General features: G+C 39.1%; 1 protein-coding gene across 2 annotated transcripts in view; it reads left to right on the top strand.

The window, feature by feature from the left end:
• Positions 1-589: 589 nt before the first annotated feature.
• SLC7A2 (solute carrier family 7 member 2) overlaps positions 590-20,405 on the top strand; it is a 58,655-nt gene continuing 38,839 nt past the window's right edge. Inside the window, exon 1 of one of the 2 annotated variants that reach the window (XM_030017542.2) lies at positions 590-690. The gene's annotated coding sequence lies outside the window, so the exon portion shown is untranslated. The remainder of the gene's footprint in view (positions 691-20,405) is intronic. The other variant, XM_030017552.2, reaches the window with a different exon arrangement.

Here is a 20,405-nt window from a genome sequence, read left to right on the forward strand (position 1 = left end):
CCTGAGGGGAGGAGAGGAGGGGAGGGCGGGAAGGGGGTCGGCGAAGCGGGGTGGGGTTTGCCGGCACCGCACGTGTGTGGGAAGGCCGGGCATGGGGGCTTCCTGAGGGGAGGAGCGCCCCGGCTTTCGCCGCTGAGAGGGACCCGCCGCTGCCTCCGCACCTCCGCGCAGCCCGACCCGCAGCCGCCGCCGCCGGGAGCCGTGCCCGGGCCCCGTAAGTGGCGCCCTTCTCCCGCCTTTCCCTTCCTCGCGACCGGGTGGGCGAGGGCTCGGGGGAAGCGCCGCTGCCGGGGCCGTTCGCCTGGCTCGGACGCGGGGGCGAGGCGTTCCCCGCCCGAACCGGGCGAGAGGCCCGGGTGTGCGGTTGGAGGGGCTCTGCGCCCCCGCCTCCGAGGGGGGCTCCGAGGAGTTACTCTTCGTGCCAGGCGACTTGCGCGGGGAGGGAGGCCAAGGGCTTTTCTGCTGCCTTTTAAAGTCCGCCGTGGGGGAAACGGCGCTGACCCTGGTCGCCGTCCCCGCCAGCGCGCGGCTGTTGCAGCCGGGAGTGGGGGGGGGGCGGAGCTGGCGCCCGCGGGCAGAGGCACGAGTGGGTGCCGGGGACAAGGGGAGAGGCGCACCCGAAGGCTGCTGGGCGAGAGGTGTGGAACCTTAATTGCTGGCCCTGGGGTAGCATCTGCCGCTACTGTAAAGGTATGGAAGCGTGGATAGCTGAAACTGCCTTCCCTGGGTTTCCGACAAGCTTGCTCAAGCACTGACTTTGCAGTGCAGGTTTTTACTGAATCAAAGGATACAATTGCAATGCAACCTCAGTTCTTCGGTGCATTTTGAGAAGCTGGGGAAATCACGCTTCAGTGCAGAGCATGAAGTGGGTGCAGGTTCCTAATGGTTGTAAAGCATGTTGAGGAAAGATAAGGTTCTTCCCTTCTGCCAGCTTTGCATGTTTAAATATAGACATGTGTTTAAAGTATATGTCATCCGATGTGTAATGCTACTGGCAGCTGGAGAAAGCTAGTCCAATAAAATAATATTTAAGATTTAATATATCCAAAGCAGCAGAACAAAATCCGTAATTTTAAAATACTGGTTATGGCTTGAGATTTATGATACCGTTTGGATGATAGAGTGTTGTGGATCTGATGCAAGTCTTGCGTCTAGGTGAACTCCATTGATTCAGCTGAACTGGACTAGTTTTGGGGGAGTGGAGGATATCCCACCACTTAGTTCTGACAGTGAGTGTAGTTTCTGCTGATTGTTATGCTGGTCCTTAACACATCATTCCAGCAAAAGTAACTTACCTGTGAAAGGGATAGAAGTTTCCTGAAGTTTGGCCCCAGGTGTGAAGGGAAATCCTTCAAGCCCACCCTCTGCTTCAAGTGTATTAATACCTAACATGTATTTATTTTAAAAGCTTTCAAACACATTTATCTTTCTATTCTTCCTAATTAAAACCAAAACAAATACATTGAAAGGCTTTCAGATGTTTCAGAGGTGGAGAATGTGAGATGGGATCATGGCATATAGAACTTGTATGTATTGAAACAAGTTGATGGTAGTTTGTTTATGCTAGAAAGACAAAACAAATTCTATGAAAAGTTCATGTAGACAATGTGGAGATGCAGTACATGGTGGATCTTGGATTAGAATTTGGATTACACAGTGTGGAAAATGTTTTGAGTTCTGGCTTGTGTTACCTAATGGCATTAAAACATTAAGATTGACAGTAAAAATAGGCACAAGGCCTATACAAAAACTAAACTTGTTTTCATTGACATCTATAATGTACTATATAGTCAGAAAAAGATGTGATGCCTGCCCTACTCCTCTAAGCACATATCCATTGCTGCAGCTGATTCCATTTGACACAACACCTGTCCACACAATTCTTCTAAACCCTGCTGGGCGCAGACACAAATTGAGACAGGAATAAAACAACCCCACAGAGGCATAAGTAGCTGTAATGGTATCTTTTGAAAGGTGAAGTGACTTTTTGGATTAATGACATACATTTTCAGTCTTCTGCCACATGTTCCGATGAAGATTATCCATGCATGGAGTAATCTTCTGCCTAACTGATGTCATTAAAATACAACTTTTGATTCTTCAGACTTGGATAAAGACTGGCACTTTGGGAAGTTTTGATGCAACAAAGTTTTGATCTCGAAACTCAATGTGTTGGCTAGTGTGTGCATGCATAAATGGTCTGACCAAGGCTCTTGACCTCAGTAAAAATGTACTTGATAAGATGCATGAATATGTAGCTACTTCTAGCTTTGTACACACAGATTAAATCAAAATCAGTTTCAACTTTCTTATTAAAAGCATGTATTGAGCATACCTGTATTAGCAATCTGTCTTTATATAATTCTAACTTTTTTTTAAGCTTAAGGTTCTAGTTAACAAGGTACTTAAGGATGACAATGAATTTGGAGTCAATGTGTTAAGTTTTGATGCCGTTTATTAGCTGCTTTATGGGGATATTTGCTATATGAATATGTTGGAGCAGTAAGTGGCAGTGAGTACAGAAAGATAGGTAAGATAAAAGGAGAATAATAATTTAAAAATTTCTTAAAACTTACTTTTTCACTTTCTAAGTGTTTTGGCAACAATGTATTTTGAAGGAGGAGGCTTCTGTTTGTAAATCGGCGCTTGCAGATGGCTGTTACAGTGACTAAAACTAGGCAGATCTTCCAGGCAGGTATGTTGGATACAAGGATCCAGCAGTTTAGGATCCCTCTAGGTGGAGATAATTGCAAAAAACCCATGTATCTTAAGTGAAAAGACGTGAAACTTAATTTTACAGGTGTAGGGACCAGAAATGGGACAGACATTAACTCTGCAACTGTGGGAAAAAACCCACACATCAGCTTAAGTCAATGTGGTCTTTAGCTTGCTTGAAAATGCACATTGCTTCTACCTTTCAGCTTGCAAGCACTGCAGAGTAACTGAGAAAAGTTGTGACGTGTTCATTGCAAAATGAGATGTATTGAAAGGTGCTGTGAAGATTTAGTTCCTCCTTTTGTGCCTTGGCAGATTTTTGTTCATTTTGCAGTGGACTTGACAGTGCTTAAGACAGAGGCGAATGAAGGGGAAAGACTGCAAATGATCAAAAAGGAGCTTAAGCTGAATCTCATTCCCTAAGTTGTCATAGCAGTTATAAGATCATAAAATTCTCTCAGCTTTACTCATATACCTTTTGATCATCTTCACCTGTGTTGGTTCTATAGGTATTTTGGCATCTGTCCATCATGATACAGGTATCATATGACACAAGCCCCCCCCCCCCCCCCCCCCCCCCCCCAAAAAAAAAAAGAACAAAAAAAACCCCACCCAAAACATGGCATGCTTTCCTGGTTTGCCTGCTGTCCTGTTTTTACCAGAATTGTCCCCAGCTCATAGGATGACATACCTCAGGGTAGAACCCTTTAGGGAATTTTTCTTTTACATAGGCAATATTAGGTAGGACATTAATGTAAAATATAGCATGCATTGTAGGCTACCAGTCCTGTCTTTGAATTATTGCTCATTTTTGATACTAGAATGAGCAATTTTCTGCCATTTCTTTTCCCTTCTTCCCTCAGGTACTTCCCAGGCAGTTAGTGATCTATTACTGCCATATAGCCAAATATGTAGAAAGCAGTTTGCAATGTCATTTGTATGCATATTTGTGACTTTAAAGCAGAACTTCATATATTCACATTAGCTTTTTACATACTAAGATATTAAAATTATTTTATATGCTGCTGAAATTATTAAAAAGTATATAAAAATATTTGGAGTCATGTTTCTGTGTCTAAAAGTTTTCATGTATCTGAAAGCGCCCACCTTCATGACACCTTTACCATTTATCACATCGCCTTTGATCCCTTAGTGTCACAATACAATTCTGATCCTTAGTCTTGTCGATTCTTCAACCTTCTGTGCGTTGTCCAGTTGTGGTAAGAATCACCTTCATGCCACTGGTTTAGTAGCTAAACAATTTAGTGTTGGTAAATCAAAGGACAGGCCTGTTGAAAGCAAACAGTTGAGCTTTCAGAAAACGATAAACGTGTCCTCGTCTCTGCTGGGAAAAGCATTTGTGTAAGTGATCTGCCACTACAACTCCAGTGAGAGTTATAAAGGTTACTAGTAACAGTGGCTTCTGGGATTCCTAAGTTTAGTCATTGCTGACAGTCATCCAAGATCCTCAATATTATCTTGCCTGATCTCAAAATTGTAATTTATCTGAGTGGACGTACTCCAAGGGGAAGATCATTTAGAAATGCACTGAATGTTGTCATTGTCTTCACTAGTTCCTGCATAGGATTGCATATGTGTGGAATGAGAGATTTCTGAATGTATGTAGGATACTGATGGGGAAATGTAGTGCATTTGCTTGACCATAGGATAAGCAGTTAGCTCAGGACATCTTGTTCTACACAGCTGGAGAAGAAATGCACCATTACCTTGAATAAAGCATTCTGCTTGTGAGATGATTGTTGCACATCTCTTAACGTCGAGATACGATCTACAGCAACTTTGTACATGGACATCCTTTAGTTCCATCAGTCTCACTTGACCATGAACCCCCATAGAAATGAGGGTGGGCAGGTTGTGACAGTCTAAAAAGTTGACAGTCTAATGGCTGGTGCTGGGTCTGTGTTTATTGAACGTAACTAGGGGAGAGGTGCTACTGGAATAGCATACATAGACAATTGTCATATCTATGTTTTCTTTACTGTGGCCATTAAGATTCTGTCCTAGACTGCATAGACTCCCATGTATGTGTGATGGTTGTCTATATATGTACACACACTGCCAACACATGAAGAACTAAGCGATAAACTAGAGTGGAATATTAGTATGGTTAAACCTAATAACAGAGGCCCTCACAGATAAAGTATACCTCCATTCACATATCATAAAGTTAATAGAATCCCAAAAAAAGATCTAGCCTCTCAAAATGTAGCTCAGACAGCAATGAACTTTTGAGTGGTATAGAATAGCAATGGGAAGGACACCTCTTATAACAGAGGTGTTTGGGTTATGGCTTCTAGAAACAGCATGACATTATCTAGAATTAGTTTACATGAGAATCCAGGCCACAGGATGACTTCTACAAAACTTATTTTGGAAGGGTAGAATGTCTTACTACTGTCTGAATGGCTGCATGCATCTGACAAGTAGAAGTAAACCAGACACACAGGAAAAAAATGGAGGAAATGATCATGTGTAAACCATCACATTAGTCTCATGCTTGTTCACAGACTCTGGTTCTTCTTCCATCTCACTTTTTCAATTACCTTTTCCTACCACACCCAATAGCTAATGTAGGTGACCTGTAAAGACCTCCGTGCAGTTGCTGGAAAAAGGTGAGGTTTGGTGCCCTCAGTTCCCTATGACAACTCATCAGAAATGCAGTGGAGTGCACACAACAGCTGCTGTTTCTGATAAGTAATCGGAATGGGCAGAGTCAGTGTTGGTGATTCAGTGTTACGCTGTAGTCCCCTGTATCACTTATGACAGGGTGGTTTTGCTGCTTTGTGATAGTAACATCAGTTTTTAGAAGTCTTGCATGGCTGTTCTCACTAAATTACCTCATTTCTGAAAATGATTTTTGTCAGGTGTACTACCAGAAAGGGATGGTACTTGATTAGATTCATCCAATTGTGCTGGTTATTGGAATTTTGGTGAGCAGCAGTTTATCTGCTGTAGAAAGGTGACAAAATGTAGAAAGATGTCAACTGACAAAATCCAAATAAATGAATTTTCTTCATAGATCTTCTGCAGAGAACATAACTAGGAATCATTTGTCAGTTGAGATTGGACTGAAGGAAAAAACAAACTGTACCAAGTGATTTTGCCAGGCTTTATACACAACTTTACTTGTGCTTTTTGCTTTCCAGTATAAAGTGATTTTTTTTGTGAGAAAAGTATGGAACAAATTTATTTTTGCTCTAAAGAACATTCTTCTTTACGTGACTCTTTTTGGGGGGAGGGAGTTGGATTCAATGAAACCAAATCTTCATTTCCTTTCCTGTGAAAACAGTGAATGATGTGGATAACCTGTACTATATAGCTGTGTGAATTCATGTAGCTAATCCCTGGTCCTTGCCCATTTTGTTTGAGGTTAGTTAATTCTTTATCTGGAGTTTGATTGCAAGCTGTTTGACAAGATGGAAAAGCAATTGTGTTTATTTTATTTTGTTTGTGCAGTACCATGTGCATTGTGGTTATGTAATAAATAATAATTGAAATGGAATTTGGAAAGGATTATTTATTGTCTGCTTCTCAGTTTCCTTAGACTGAGAAACTTCTCCATATTAGTTAAGGAAAATGTAACATTTGGATATCATGAAGATATCTGATTACTCCCATGAGGACTTAAATTAATTCCTCTGAATTCACTGTTTATAAGTGATTTGGTGTAATATGGATTTTATTCTGCCCTTGAATGTTTTTGGACTATCATGCAGTTGAGAGAAAACAATGGGATGTGACTTGCCATGAAATACTTTCAGCACTGTGAATTAGATGAAAAAGCTTGTGGATATATAGAATTAGCATGAATGTGTGATTCTTTTCAAAGGTGCAGTACTTCAGTGTGCTTTTTAGAAGCAGTGGTTTAGATGACTAGGCAGTATTTTTGATCCTTGTAATGATAGTCTAACTTGTTTTAAGGTTTAAAGCTAACAGTAAGTATTTGAGTGCAGTCACAGAATTTAATTGCTCTGTTCTTCTGTAAGGATTCAGAGAGGGAGAACTTTTAAGGGTAGTACTGAAGAAGTATGTATCATGAAACATCAGGTTTGTTGTGTGGAAGTTGTAGGCCAGCAAAAATTCTTACACGTTTTTGCAATAATGGTATATGGTAATTTGTATGTTCTGCTGTTGTTTTTCCTCAGTGATATGTTTTTAGAAAATCTGAATATGTTACACCTATGCACTGCTTACCAAACTGTGTCCACCCTCTTTCTTTACATAGGCTCAGGGAGGGGCCCTGAGAGGTTTCCGCTAAGGAGGGGCCATTCTGCAGAGGTGATGAGGTCTCCTTCTGTGTGAAGAGGGAAGTCCAGAGCTTGGGGTTCCTTCAGGCGTGTTTGTAGAAGGTGCATCTTACATCTATGAATCTGTTTTTCAAAAAAATTATTTTTCAATAAGGCATGAGTATGCACTAGGCAAATTGTTATGCTGACATACTAATAAGAGAAAAACTGCAGTTATCTAGAACTAGATCAACAAAAAGTTCCAATATAAAATTCAGTGATATGAATTACCAAGAAGTATGCAGTGCTTGGTTAGAAATACTATAAAATTTGCATTTACAATATTCACTGTCAGATGGAAAAGTCTAGAGAAGTTGAAATTAGTACTTCTTAAAATACCATCTGTAAGGAGACTGAACTATTGTATCTAATAAACCTGCTCTGGGATTTTCACTGTTTGAAGGTGACCTATGTACCTATCCTTGCCATCCCTTGAAAGGTATCTTATCCTTTCTGTTAGTTTAATTCTGTGCTCCATTCTGAATTGGCCCACATAGTTACTATAAATAAAGATTAAAATATCTTTTCAAGTTACTTCATGAAGTACTTTGACTCTTAAGGAAGCCTCAAAGGTGAGTTGCTGTTCCTCATATTCTCACAGTGCTGTCTTTCCCATTTCCCAGCTTATTTTTCAGTGCAATAGAGACTGCTACACTTCATGTTTACATCCATTCATGTGAAATAACTTGATGGTTGGTAGTGATTTGTGATGGTGTAAACAAACAAACTATGCCTACAGCCCCATAACCTGACCATGCTGGAGATAAAAATGCTTGGCAATAGACTTACGGAGATGAAGTATTTTTCCTATGGTGCCTAATTGCCGTCTCCCAGTATTTGTATTTTTCTGCCTTCTTGTCCAGAGCCAAATCAATTCTTGTCATTTGCCCATTTATGTGAAAGATCTAAATACCTGACAGAAAGTAAAGTCAACATCCGTGTTGGTTTTCAGTATCCAAATGCCTGAAACCAAATCTAGCACATCTAGTAGGACTTTTCTTGGGATCTAAACAACTGAGTGGAATTTAAGCACATTAATCATATTTAGTTATGATGATATGGCGAGCTCCCCATATTGCCAAGCTCTCTGTTTTCTGCTCAGAGAAATACATGGTTGGTGCAACACAACACCTAGGAAAAAACTGAGAGAGATCATTGTGTATGAAGGACCTTTTGGGTCATATGGAGGCTAAACAGTGGCAAACTTACATTATACCACTTATGTGGCAAAAAAGAGTATTATGAGGTTCTCTGCGGTAGATTGTTTTCTGTAGCAGTGGTGGCTGAAGATGAGATGCTGCATAGGGAAGCAATGGTGATTCATACAGTGTTCGCTCCTGAGAGTTTGAATGGGTTTGTTTAAGGCATGTGGTAGATCCAGGTCACCTGAGACCTTCAGGTTTTCTGTCATGTCTTGCATAAATTCTTGTGCTGCATAGAACTTAGGTTATGAACTGTATCAGGTCTGCATCGTTCTCTGGCTTCCATGAAAACTAAACATGTGATGTAAGTAAAACATTCAGTGCTGGCTTGCTCGCATATTCTCAGAACATTAGGAAGAAGAGCATACTTTGTGGTCTTTGGTTTTACTCTTGCTGACTTGCTAGCAGAAATTTCCTTGACAATAAAATAAATAGGTTAGAACAATCCCACAGTGGACACCAAAATTATTTAAATACGTCCTTCTGGAGGAATGAGTTGTTCATAAATATGTTTTCCCATATGGAAAGTGTTGTGACTTCACAATTAATGTGTTCTCTCCTTCTTTCTTTGTCAAGTATATTTTATTATCTTTTTAAACTGAAAGCAATACAGTGTTAGAGTTAAATATTGCTTGTCTGTTTAGTAACAACAATAATAATAATAATAATAATTTAATTTTGCTGAAGTGCATGATAGACACATCAGAACTTGAGTTCATGGATGCTTTAGGCCAAGGTCATCATGAAGACTAATCCATGATCTTCCACTGCCCTCCCCAAACATACACATACTCCCCAAAATCATACATTTGGATTTTAGAGCTTAGTTTTATTGTAGCTCTGCCAATCACAATATGATTTTCATATATGACTTTCTTACCAGTCTTGCTTTTTGTTAATTACTTCACCTCTGTTTAGTTTTCCCTACTTTCTTCTGAATGTCCAACCTCTGAAGAATTAGAAGAAGTTTTCAGGAGTTAAAAAGTAGATGTTCATATGTCATTTGGAGAAATCTCATTCGTGCCATGAAAACGCAACTTTCATCATGGTGATAGAGCCTGATACTGAAAAATACTATGTGGTAGCAAGTTAGCATTTGTTATGAGGTGTTCTGGTAGAAGGACTATCTTACAGCAGCAAGGTATTCACTGTCTGATTTTTGCATGGTAGAGAGAGAAGAAACTAACTGAGAGGGGAAAATCAGCCCTGTAACATACTTTCCCTAAATGAAGGAAATCTGTTCTAATTGTTTCAACATTTATTCCTTAGTGGGACACTGCTTCTGGGTATCCAGTCCAGAATTGTTTGCAGTTTCCCATGCAATGTCCAACTATTAGAAATATTTTATTAGACCATTTTAATTTATTACATGCATGTGCCTTATTCTGAGGCAACTAGTTTCAACACCAGGCTCAATAACCCCATTTTGTATTTCTAATTGTCCCAGATATAAACTTTTATAAACCTTCCTGCAATTTTGTAGTACTCTGTAAAGCCTTCTATGGTGTTTAATTGCCTATATACTCCACTTCATTAGTTGTCTAAGCAAATAATTTTGGATTTGTATTAAATAAGAGGCTTTTCTTCTATTTGACTGTTTTTCTGTCTTGTGTGGTAACAGATGGGTTGCACTTAGTTCAATGAACCAGATGCAAAAAGAGCAGAATTTGCAGTAAAATACTGTTGATGTTGCATTTTTATCCACACACAATAAATTAAGACAGCTTTCTGGTTATGTAAGTGAATGTTTACACTATTTCATTGTAACTAACTAAAATGTATCCACTATGCTCTGTGAAACAAGTAGCTTTCCCAGTCTGGATGGGCTCATATGTATAGTTTGTGTGTTTCTTACTGAAGCCCCGTCAGCATAAATAGCTCTTGTGCTCCAGGCTGCTATCTCTGGTTCCTGCTTCAGTAACCATCCCTCTGTGCCTGCACAGCTGTTTGCGGTACTGTGCAATGAACTGAATTAGGAAACTAATTAATTTTTTTCCTTGGGATACTTTTGATTAAGGATCAGTTCCCTGTTCCAGTTTATCATATGGCCACACACATGGCTGTGCAGCCACAACTAAGGGATAGACACAGAGGAGAGAGCAGACTAAGCAGTATGAGCTGCTTAAATTGTACCACCATTGGGAGAAACTATCAAATGAGCGTGTTATCCCTCAACCTTTTGAAGGTTGAACACTTAGAATCATACTTTTCCTGCACCATAGGACCTCCTGTAGAGTTCAGTTCCATAGTTTCATTCCTTTGGACAGGAGCTAAAGAAAATAATAAATTTTTAATCAAGAAGATATAACTTACCAAGTGCATTTTTGCCAATGCTCTTTTAGACTTGCTTGGTAAATGGCTTGTATGTGAAACTGTTTTTTTTTTATGAAGGATTTTAGATAGTTCCTACTTTGCATCTGTTACATCTTTACTATAACTGTAGTTCCATTACTGCATATTTGACCTCATTCTGATCTCTGTTTGGCATTGTAAATGGGGAATATTTCCATAGGAACCAGTGAAATTACCGAAGTTGCAAAACATCCCTCCTCTTCCCTCCCTGCCCCAAACACTCTCTCAACTCTCATTTGCGTTTATTAGTAGGCTATTATAAGCTATCAGAGTTCTTCAAAATAATTTTCTAGTGCCTGTTTATGAAAACATGCAATATTACAGTATATTTATCCAAACAACTGTGTGATGATTAGTACAAATTACTCTGGTAGAAGATGGTGAGGGGGATAAGTATTCCTTTAGTCTACATCAGGGAGCAATGAAATCCAGTATTTTAGTGTGGCTGTAACCTAACTAACACAAGTGTGGGTTTCAATGTTCCATATGGTTTCTAAGGATTTGATAACAAACATTGCTGATAGCACATAGTCCAACAGTGAGTTGGTTTAATTGCAACTGTTTCCAAATGGCAGAAAGGCAGCAAAAACACAGAATGATGTGAATGGTGCTCGTAGTGTTCCCCAGACGGACAGCTTGGAGTTGAAAGTGGTGGCTGGAGAGAAGCCTGGAACTGTAAGCGAAGCGAAGCAGCTTACTTCTTGTACTTTGACTTCTGCTATGTTCAGGCAAACAGGGCTCTGGAAACGCACAGCAGGGCATGTGAGATACACATCATTGAATTTCTCCACCTTGCTGGAGGAGATTGCAAACCCTTGAAAACAGATCATCAGAGTCAAAGTGAAAGCTGTAGTAGTTGGTGGAGCATCTGCTTTCTAGGGAGACAAGCTTGTGAGGGCTGTTCATAGAATCTTCTTTGATGTAAACTAATGCCTTGAAAAATTCACCCAAAGGCTGGAGGAAGACCTGAAACAGCGGTATATAGCAATTTTATTTACAGTGCTACTTCTGTGAAGTGGCATTCAACTAGCATGGCTGCTGGCTTGAAAGTGGAGAACTTTTGCATTTCTCTTAGCAAATTTAACAAGCGGGATTTCAGGAACAACAACAAAAAAACCTCCACAATTGGATAGGCTATAGAAATTGTCTGCCTGGATGTGGAACTGGGTCAGCCAGGGAACTTGCGTAAGGCTGCATATTCTACTCCGGAGGCCCAGGAGGGGAAAGGTTGGATTGCCCCATCAGAAATACTGCAGTCCTTGACATTAGCATTTTTTGTGACTGATAATGTTCTGCTGAAATTTATTTGGCTTGGTTCAGTATTGCTGGTAAATTGGGTAAATTACTGGGCAGAACAGATAACTTTTTGAGCATGGACTCTGAGGTAGGAGCCATTGCAAGAAACACGTTTTCTTGACTGAAGAGGTGAAGCTTGGTATTGTATTAGCCTTTGAGAAATGGAGAAGTGGGATATGCTTCAGACCAAGAAGAGCAAAACACTGGTGTTAAAATCCCACTCAAGGCTGCAAAATATGAAGCAGTATATACTGTGTGTTCAAATTGATGTTTCATAATATGATCCCACACTGGGCTGCATAGTGAGGAGCAGCTGACCATCCTAACCAGCGAAGAATGGAAATCACAAAAATGTTGCTCCCATCCTGTGTGGGTTGTTTTGCTGGCCTTTGGTATGGATTTGACCATTTACAGAGGTTCTCTTCATTCCTTGTATGTATCATTGAAGACCTATATCAAGAAAGCATGTCTGAACCTTCAGCCACTTCTGGGATCTTGCTCATTAGTTAAGACAATATGTCAGCATTGTATTGTGTTTTAGACTATGGGAATTCAGCAATGTAATGTTGGAGAAATTTACAAGTAAAAGAGATCCTGGCTGATACAGAGCGTGGGTTTTTTTTTGTTTTCTGTAGTGAAACTTGTCAAGCAAGTCAGCATCCAAAGACTAAGTGATCCAAAGAACAACCAAAGGACTGTTTTTGTATGAGGGTGTGTGTGTGACTGTTTTATGTGTGACTTCAGGCTTGTACAGTATACCAGCTTGGTTTTGGATGGTAGGAAGAAGGTACTGCCTGGATGCCTGCTGCAGCCCGTTTGCTATACTGAGACATATACTATGTACTAAAAGGCATACCCTAAGCCCTTTGAACCAGATGGACAGTTACCAGTATGAAATTTATATGAAAAGGGAAGTGGGAGAAGCCTACTTAGTATTGATTCAGATAAATGAGCCCTAGAATTCAGCAGTACCTCCTACCTGAATTCGAAGTTCATGGGTTAAGACCATCTCAGCACATGGTGGGGATGAGCTTTCGTAACAGTCTCCTCCAGAAACTGAGAACACAGCTGTGGAAACTGAAGACTGAAATAAGTAAATAAACCCCTCCTATACAAATGCAGCTTCTGTAGGTTGCTGTCCTTGTCTTTCTCAGCTGCTTTTTCCTACAGTTCACACTGAAATAAGAGTATTCACACTGAAATAAAGGCATGCTGAAATAGAACTTGGAAAGGATTTTCTTAGAAGTAAAGCAGAACTAATAGTGTCTATATTATTTCTGTAGGAGCCTCATTGTACTTTTTGAATTTCAGATCAAGTAACTTGGAGTCAGAGGTTCATTTGGCATTCCCATCAGACAGGGAATGCCACAGGGTGCAGGGTGTGGTGTCGGTATTCATTCAGTTCATTACACAGAACTTGGAATGGAATAAGACTTAAAGTAACTTTTATAACCAGTATTCTCTAAATATCTCTATTTCCCTAACATGTACCAGTAATGCTCCAAACTGAACAACTGACCTGTCCAAGTTTACTCAAAATGGATTTGTCTTTTGCAGGTGTTTCTGCCAGTGAAGGGATCAGATTTGACACATTATTATGAGTCATCCACCATCAACACTGATGCAGTGTTACATTCTAGACTTTAATCTTGCCATTCAGACCATTGTGGCATTTACAGGTTCTTAGCTTGCCTGACAGCTCTGCATTGCTTGAGAATAAACTTGTACTTACTCAGAGTTGTGTTTGCACCAAAAGGAGTTATATTTTAAGTCTGACATTTCACAAATGTGGCAGCTAGCATGGCCACCGAAAGAAGCAATCCCAGTTGCCTAAAGCAGTTTATCCTTCTCCATATATACCCTGCAGTAATGCTGGTAAAAGAACTTGTGCAGCTCTGTAGTGAATTGTATCAGAAAACTAAACTGGGTCAAAATTGACTGTTTGTACCTACTCAATATTACTGTGGCTCCATTCCCTGTTTTAATTAACTTTGCAGCCACAGAAATGTTTATGTTGGCGCAAGGGAAGAAAGCAGGAGCAAGCATCCAGTCAGGGTACACCACTTATTTTGGTGGAAATGCCAGCTTGAGGTGTTAGTTCAAATTATGCTGTAACTGCTGATGAAGCAGTGGGAGCACAAAGCTTAGCTGTCTGGTAAGCACCTTTGCATTCAGGTGGGTTGGCAGACCAGACTGCAGCCTTCACAGTTGAGGATTCACTGTTATCTGTATGCAGTGGCAGTGTCTACTTCAGCAACTGGTGCGGCTCTGCAGGAATGAAGCTGTAGAGGAAAACTTCTGGTGCTGTAGATTCACTGTCTGCACCACTTAGGTTTTGGTATGCGTGGGAGAACTGGGAGGACTTCAACTTAGCTTTTGTCTGGTCCCGCAGACTGAATTTCCATTACCAGTTAGAGCGTATTAGGTGCTGTTCTGGAGCAAATATTCAAATTTCCTTTCATCCAAAAGGATGGTTCAGGATTGCTCCATGGTGTGAACAAAAGCACAGTGAATGGTCAGGATGAGTGGGAGAATAGCTTTGAAAATATGTATCTGATCTGAACAAAAATGCCAATGTAAACATACCAAGGGTGGCTTGGCTCTGTCTATACATGCTGCAGTCAGATCATTGCACTGGCTGTGGTATCAATGGGGTTTCACTTGTTGTACATAACTCTCTCATTCTTTCAGATTCCATTTCAAAACTTGTTTCGGTAACAGTTCTGCAGCTAGTCCTGAACCAAGCATGTCCCACTGTTGGTCTCCAAGCTCTGAGACTGATGCATTCACTCTGTGTTGGTGGTAACAGTCAGAAAGAGAGATAAGATTCTAGCATGATTTCATGACCTATCTCGATCTACCTTAGCAGTAGTCTGTGAAAATTGAGCTAAGTATGACACCATGAAGTCTAAGTCAAATAAAAACTCTTTTACTGGGCTGTTCCTGGTGTGCACATATGCTGTCATGAAATTTAGTACCCAAAGAGGGGGATTTCTTATTCAGACTGACTGTGGATCTTCAGCTGATGGCGTTTTGCCAAAAAGAGGGAAATGTAAAGACAGTGCTTGAAAGAGTTGCACTTGCTGTGTACTGGAAAATATTGAATGCATAACCTAAGAAGCACCAAAGAGAGAAACCTGGATGTAAGCATTTAGACAGGAAACAATCCTATTGGATTCCACTTGGGCAAACAGTTGACTATTGAAAAAGTAATTCTGCAGGAAGCAGCCTACCAAGCTTGAATTGAGAGGTGGAAAAAACCCAATTTCTGGCCTGAATCGACTGAACTGTGTTTGAAAGATGAACTTTGCAAACTGTTTCCATTCTTGTTTGAAGGTATTAGCAGCAATGGCTACACTGGAGCTTCTTGTTGTTTTGACAGAGTCAGGAAAATTGCACATCAGCAGGAAGACAGATGAACCCACCATCCCACACATTACACTTGTATTTGGTTGTTTAACCTCTGCTTTTCTCATACTATTGATTTTTCTTAGATTAAGCTCTTGGACAGGCCTTGATTCTGAGCTGCGTGTTACTGCAGTATGAATAATTGCAGAGATATTTTTTATCTTAGCACAGCTGAGAAGTTTTTTGTTTCACTAACTAGGACTCAAAGGGTATTTATAGAAAGAATTTTGCCATGTGGCTACAATCTGTAGTAAATTCAAGTGCTTTTATAACAAAGCACTTAATTTTGAAGGGATTTCAGTCTTTTTGATTATACATAACTGTTTGAATTTCTGGATCAAGGATAAAGAATTAAGTATTTTCTTTTTCTTTTTTAAAGAAATAAATGCTGACTCTTCCTTCCCCTCCTGTTCTGGAGCTAAAACAGCTTGGCAGCAGCATTTGAACATGGTTCCAGTTAAACCAGTTTTGGAACATAGTTTGGCAGGCCAGAATGGAGTAAGGCCAAAGTACGTTAAAACTAAGTTTTAAAACCTAATTTTAAGCTAAAATTGTAGCTGTAGTGAGAGACAGTGATGTAAAACTCAAATACAATGTTTGTCTCTTCCCTCATTTCCTTTTTTCTTCTTTCTCCAGTTAGTCAAACTGTGCTAGGCTGCTAGAAACTGTGCTCAAACTTCTCATGAATCTTACAGCTCTTCTGCCCGAGCCTCAGTCAGTGTGGATAAGAAATTACATAGTCAACTAGTTCTTTAAGAACTAGCTTTCTTTTTAATCATATTATGATTAGGTAAAATTTCGCTTACCTTAAAAATTGTGTGGAGCCTATAGCACTGCAGATAACCGATCTTTTTCTTTGCTGTGTCATTTCTTGCAAAATAGTTGAATCAAAGGCTGTTTCCATCTCCCTTGAACCTTCCAGTGTTGTACAAACACAGTTACTTTCAACTGCCGTAGTTTATCTGTTGTTGACTTTAGAAGTATAATTTTCAATATGAAAGGATGACTGCAGGATATTATTTTTAAAGTTTGTATAAAAGTGATTGTGCATCTTTTTTTCCCACAGTGAAAATGTCTAGACTTTTCTGAACCTTTGTAAAGCTGTTATCCAGACAAATTAGTTCCATGAATTTGAGCCACATCAGCCTCAAGAATTATCCAAATAAATGGGGTCACCAAGTCATTTTACTCTTAGCTATAACACAAACCACTGCTCATAATCTGAAAAGCTGACAGATATGAAAAGAAAATTGCTCATCAGCTACAGCCCAACATTTTTCTTTTCTTTTTTTTTTTTAACAGGAAGATTTTCAGTTCATCTGAGTGCTAAATATATTTCCCAACAGAGTGGGCATTCTGTTGCATAATAATTTGGGCTGTTTCTGGACATTGATAAGTTGTATTAAGCATAGATGTCATGAGGAATAATTTGTGGCTAATGTCTAATGCCAAGCCTAAGAGTGCATGTAATACCCAGTTATATTTATAGGGAGATGTTAAATTCATTTGGAGGGAGGGGGAAATGTCATACTCCAAAGTGTCAGTAGCTTCTCTTTGATCTTTTATACTGTTTCAGAATTCATACCAATGCCAAAAATTAACTCCTCCATATCCATGGCTTCTCATCTGGTTTTGATTGCGCTTTCCAAATAGCCTTTTATCCAGCACGTGCTTGTTACTTGTGCTTTCTTTGTGTGCCATATACTTGGTTTGATAAACTTTGAACAAAGAAATCTTCTGAACACTACTTGTGTTCACTTGGAGTCCATCTCCTCTCTTTTACACAAGCTTCTCCAAATGTGCTTTGTTTTAGTTCCAGGCGGTTAAGACTCTGAACATTATTTTGTTTATTCTTTTGTCCTTTGTGGAAGAAAGGGGAGGAAAAAAAAGTAGTATGAATAAATTCAGCTAAGCTAAGTTTAGGAAGAGCCAAACTCATGGTTTTAACAATTTTCCCAGCTGAATGATACTTCCACGCTCTGTTTATGTTTTCTTTGAAGAGAACCTGTTAGCAGAACACAACTTTAATTACATGAAATAGCTTTCTGTGGGGTTTGGTTTTTTTCAGAGTCTGCATTATAGAGCTTTAGGAACAGGTAGAATGAAAGGCAATATAAAATTACTTTAACTTTTGAAGCAGTCATGGCATTGTCATCACATCACTGATCCCAGTGTGTATTTTATGGTGATAGGCATGAAATAGTAGAGTAGCTGTGTCTGCTTTCTCAGAGGGATTTTCTGCCTGTTCGGATGATTTATGTCTAGGTCATGACAAAATTTCTAATGTCACACACTCACATAGCTATCACAGCAGAGAGCAAAGTTATCCTTAAAAAATAAATAATGGGTCTTTATTCTGAAGAAATAGCTGGTTTTGATCTGTTTGATCTCTGGGCTTAGTAGCTCTTCTGCATTTTTCTCCTTTTCTCATGTTTTGGCTTAATAACTATCACCAGTTTCATATGAAGCATTGCAGTCCACTGGTGTCCTTCAAGACTAAACCCATTTTTTCTGCTCTGGACAATTCATCCATTTGCTGTTGCCTGCCCTAAACATCCTTTTAGAAGTATTCCTGGCTGTTGCACAGTTGTCTGCAGTTTGTGGTGGGTTTTGTAATTCCCATCAGAAAAAACCTCTTTTTTAAGGTCAGTTTTGAAGATAATGAATCAGTTCTAATGCTTTGGAGATTTCTTTTTTTCCCCTCTTTATTACTGTAGGGAATTTCAGAGTAAGTAAAATATGTTCAGCTGTAGCCCTGTGAAGTCTTATTCCTGCTTAGAACATTAACTAGCTAAATTTGACACATAGAAGAAGTTGCCTTGAAAATTTTAGAAGGAATACTTATTTATGTTGTATGGCTAGAAGACCACTTTTCTTTTTCAGAGTTTGACTCTCAGGGTTTTCAAAGATTTCTCTCATCATCATGTCAACAAGGAACTGTAGCCTGTCACCATCCAGTTCATCATTAAGGATAATCAGAGTAAGTTAGGATGACTACTAGCACTACTGGAGAGTTACACACAAGGAGGCAGAACTTCTACCGCCATTTGGGGGTAAAGTAAATGCAAATGTTTTTGTACGCAACAGGCAGTCTTCTATGGCAGGTTTCATTGGTTTTGTCTTCTATTTTAAAGTTTTGTACCTGCAGAGTTTGGAAACAGAGAGGAGGTTAGCCTTTAGGGAAATCCCTGCCTAAATCAGAAGATGCCAATTAATTCCAGGTGGGTCATATAGCATATCTTCAAGGTTGATTTTTACCTTTTGTTCTAGCAGGAAATTCTGCTGTGCATATAATCATAGATTTTTAAAACTATGTTTGGCTAGCACCATAGAAAACATGTCTAATTTGTGCACCACTGAAACTTTGCTAGTAAGTACAGAGTGACTCTTAATCCAGAAAGTCCTACGGAGCTCTTTACCCTTCATATCCTTTTAACAAGACCCAGACTTCCTGCTGTGGATTTCCAAACTTCCATGCTATTTTGTTACTTTAATTAGAGTAGTTATTTGTATTTTAAGTATATAAGATTGATAGCATTTGAGAAGGATATTTTTTCAAAGATGTTTATCACCTCAGACCCAATAACCTGAAAAAAATCATGTTGTTATTAATTGATAAAACATGGACTAGTAACTGCTGCATTTTTCTCCTCTTTTTTTTCCTCTCTTTACCAAGATACAGATAGATAATGTTTTAGGTAGTTCAACACCAGACATTAAACTCTGGATGCTTTGTTTGAGAAGGCTGTATAAATTTTGTGAAACTGGAAGTATTTAGGTGCTTTGACCTATCATTTCTAGACTTCAGTGGAGAAATGCTGAAGTACAACAGTGATTTTCCTTCTGTTATCATTGAAGTGTTTCTCAATTGTTTTTCTTTTGATCTTTAAAATTCTGTTAGATTTTTTTTGAACCAAGACACCTTTGTGTGATAAGACACCTTCTTATCATAAAACTAGAAGCAATTTAAAATGTTTTAAAGAACACTTTCATAGTGGAGCAAATACTATATCTCAGTAGTTTCCTGTCTGATGAATTGCTCTACTTTCATTCATCTAGTACAGTGCTCTAGGTTAAAATAAAAAACAACAAAAAACCTCTTTAAAATTTCTTCTGAGGTGAGTTTTATTTTTGAAATTAATACTTACAATTGATCATTTAAATATAATGTGTTATGTGATGGCTTTTGATATTCCAATCTACTGAGGAAAATATTAACATTTTAAAATTGCTTTACTCAAGCAAATTTTCAAATTTATTAAGACGCTCATGGGATTGTTTTAATCTCTACTGAAGCAGATGGAACTCTCTACTACTTTTTGAAGAACACTCATCTCATCAGACCACCTTTCTCTTCTGGATTTCTCACAAAATCAGCACAATTGCAGTTAAACAGGGCAGTCAATAATGATGCGTTCGCTGGCATCTCTAAGTACCTGTCGAAAATCACATATTGCAAAATTACAGTGACATTTGTCTGGGTCTCATATTACTCACAATGCATCCCATTCACTTTTCATGTTACAAGATGGACTCTGGTACCAACTGATAATGTGTTTGAAAGTTACTATTGGCATGTGACACTGTTTGCACACTAATTCTGAAAAACAAGCTTAATATTTAGATGGAAATGCATAATATTTCAGTGCTGGAAGAGCTATGTTTTCATGAGAGGCTATAGTTAAAGGGAAGAATATTTGGATAAAAAGACATCCAGGTCACTCTAGTAGGTCCATAAAAGATTTTAAGATGAAACTCTGTTCTTGGCATATGATAATTTAAGAAGGCAGAAAAGAAAGAAAATTTTAACTTAGTATGTATGTGAAATGTGAAAAAAAGGCCAAGATTAAAGGGAAATTAAAGTAGCTGGAAGCTATGGGAGTCTGAGCACAAGGAACGTTTCATTCTGCTTTAGCCTCTTCAGCTGCTGGAAATTGGCATTCTGCATGAGAAATGCACGTGCGCTGCTCGCTGCATTTCTAGGGATAGGAATAAAGGAGCAGTAGTTTGACAACTGTATGCCAAAGTGGTATTTTCTGAAGGCCAGTAAAGCAACATGTAGGTGAAAAAAGATCTTAGCCAAGATTTACTTGCTGACAAGTTGATTATCATTTAAATTTGCTAA

Source organism: Aquila chrysaetos, chromosome 1 (genome assembly GCF_900496995.4).
Source record: "Aquila chrysaetos chrysaetos chromosome 1, bAquChr1.4, whole genome shotgun sequence".
In the NCBI taxonomy this organism is placed as follows: Eukaryota; Metazoa; Chordata; class Aves; order Accipitriformes; family Accipitridae; genus Aquila; species Aquila chrysaetos.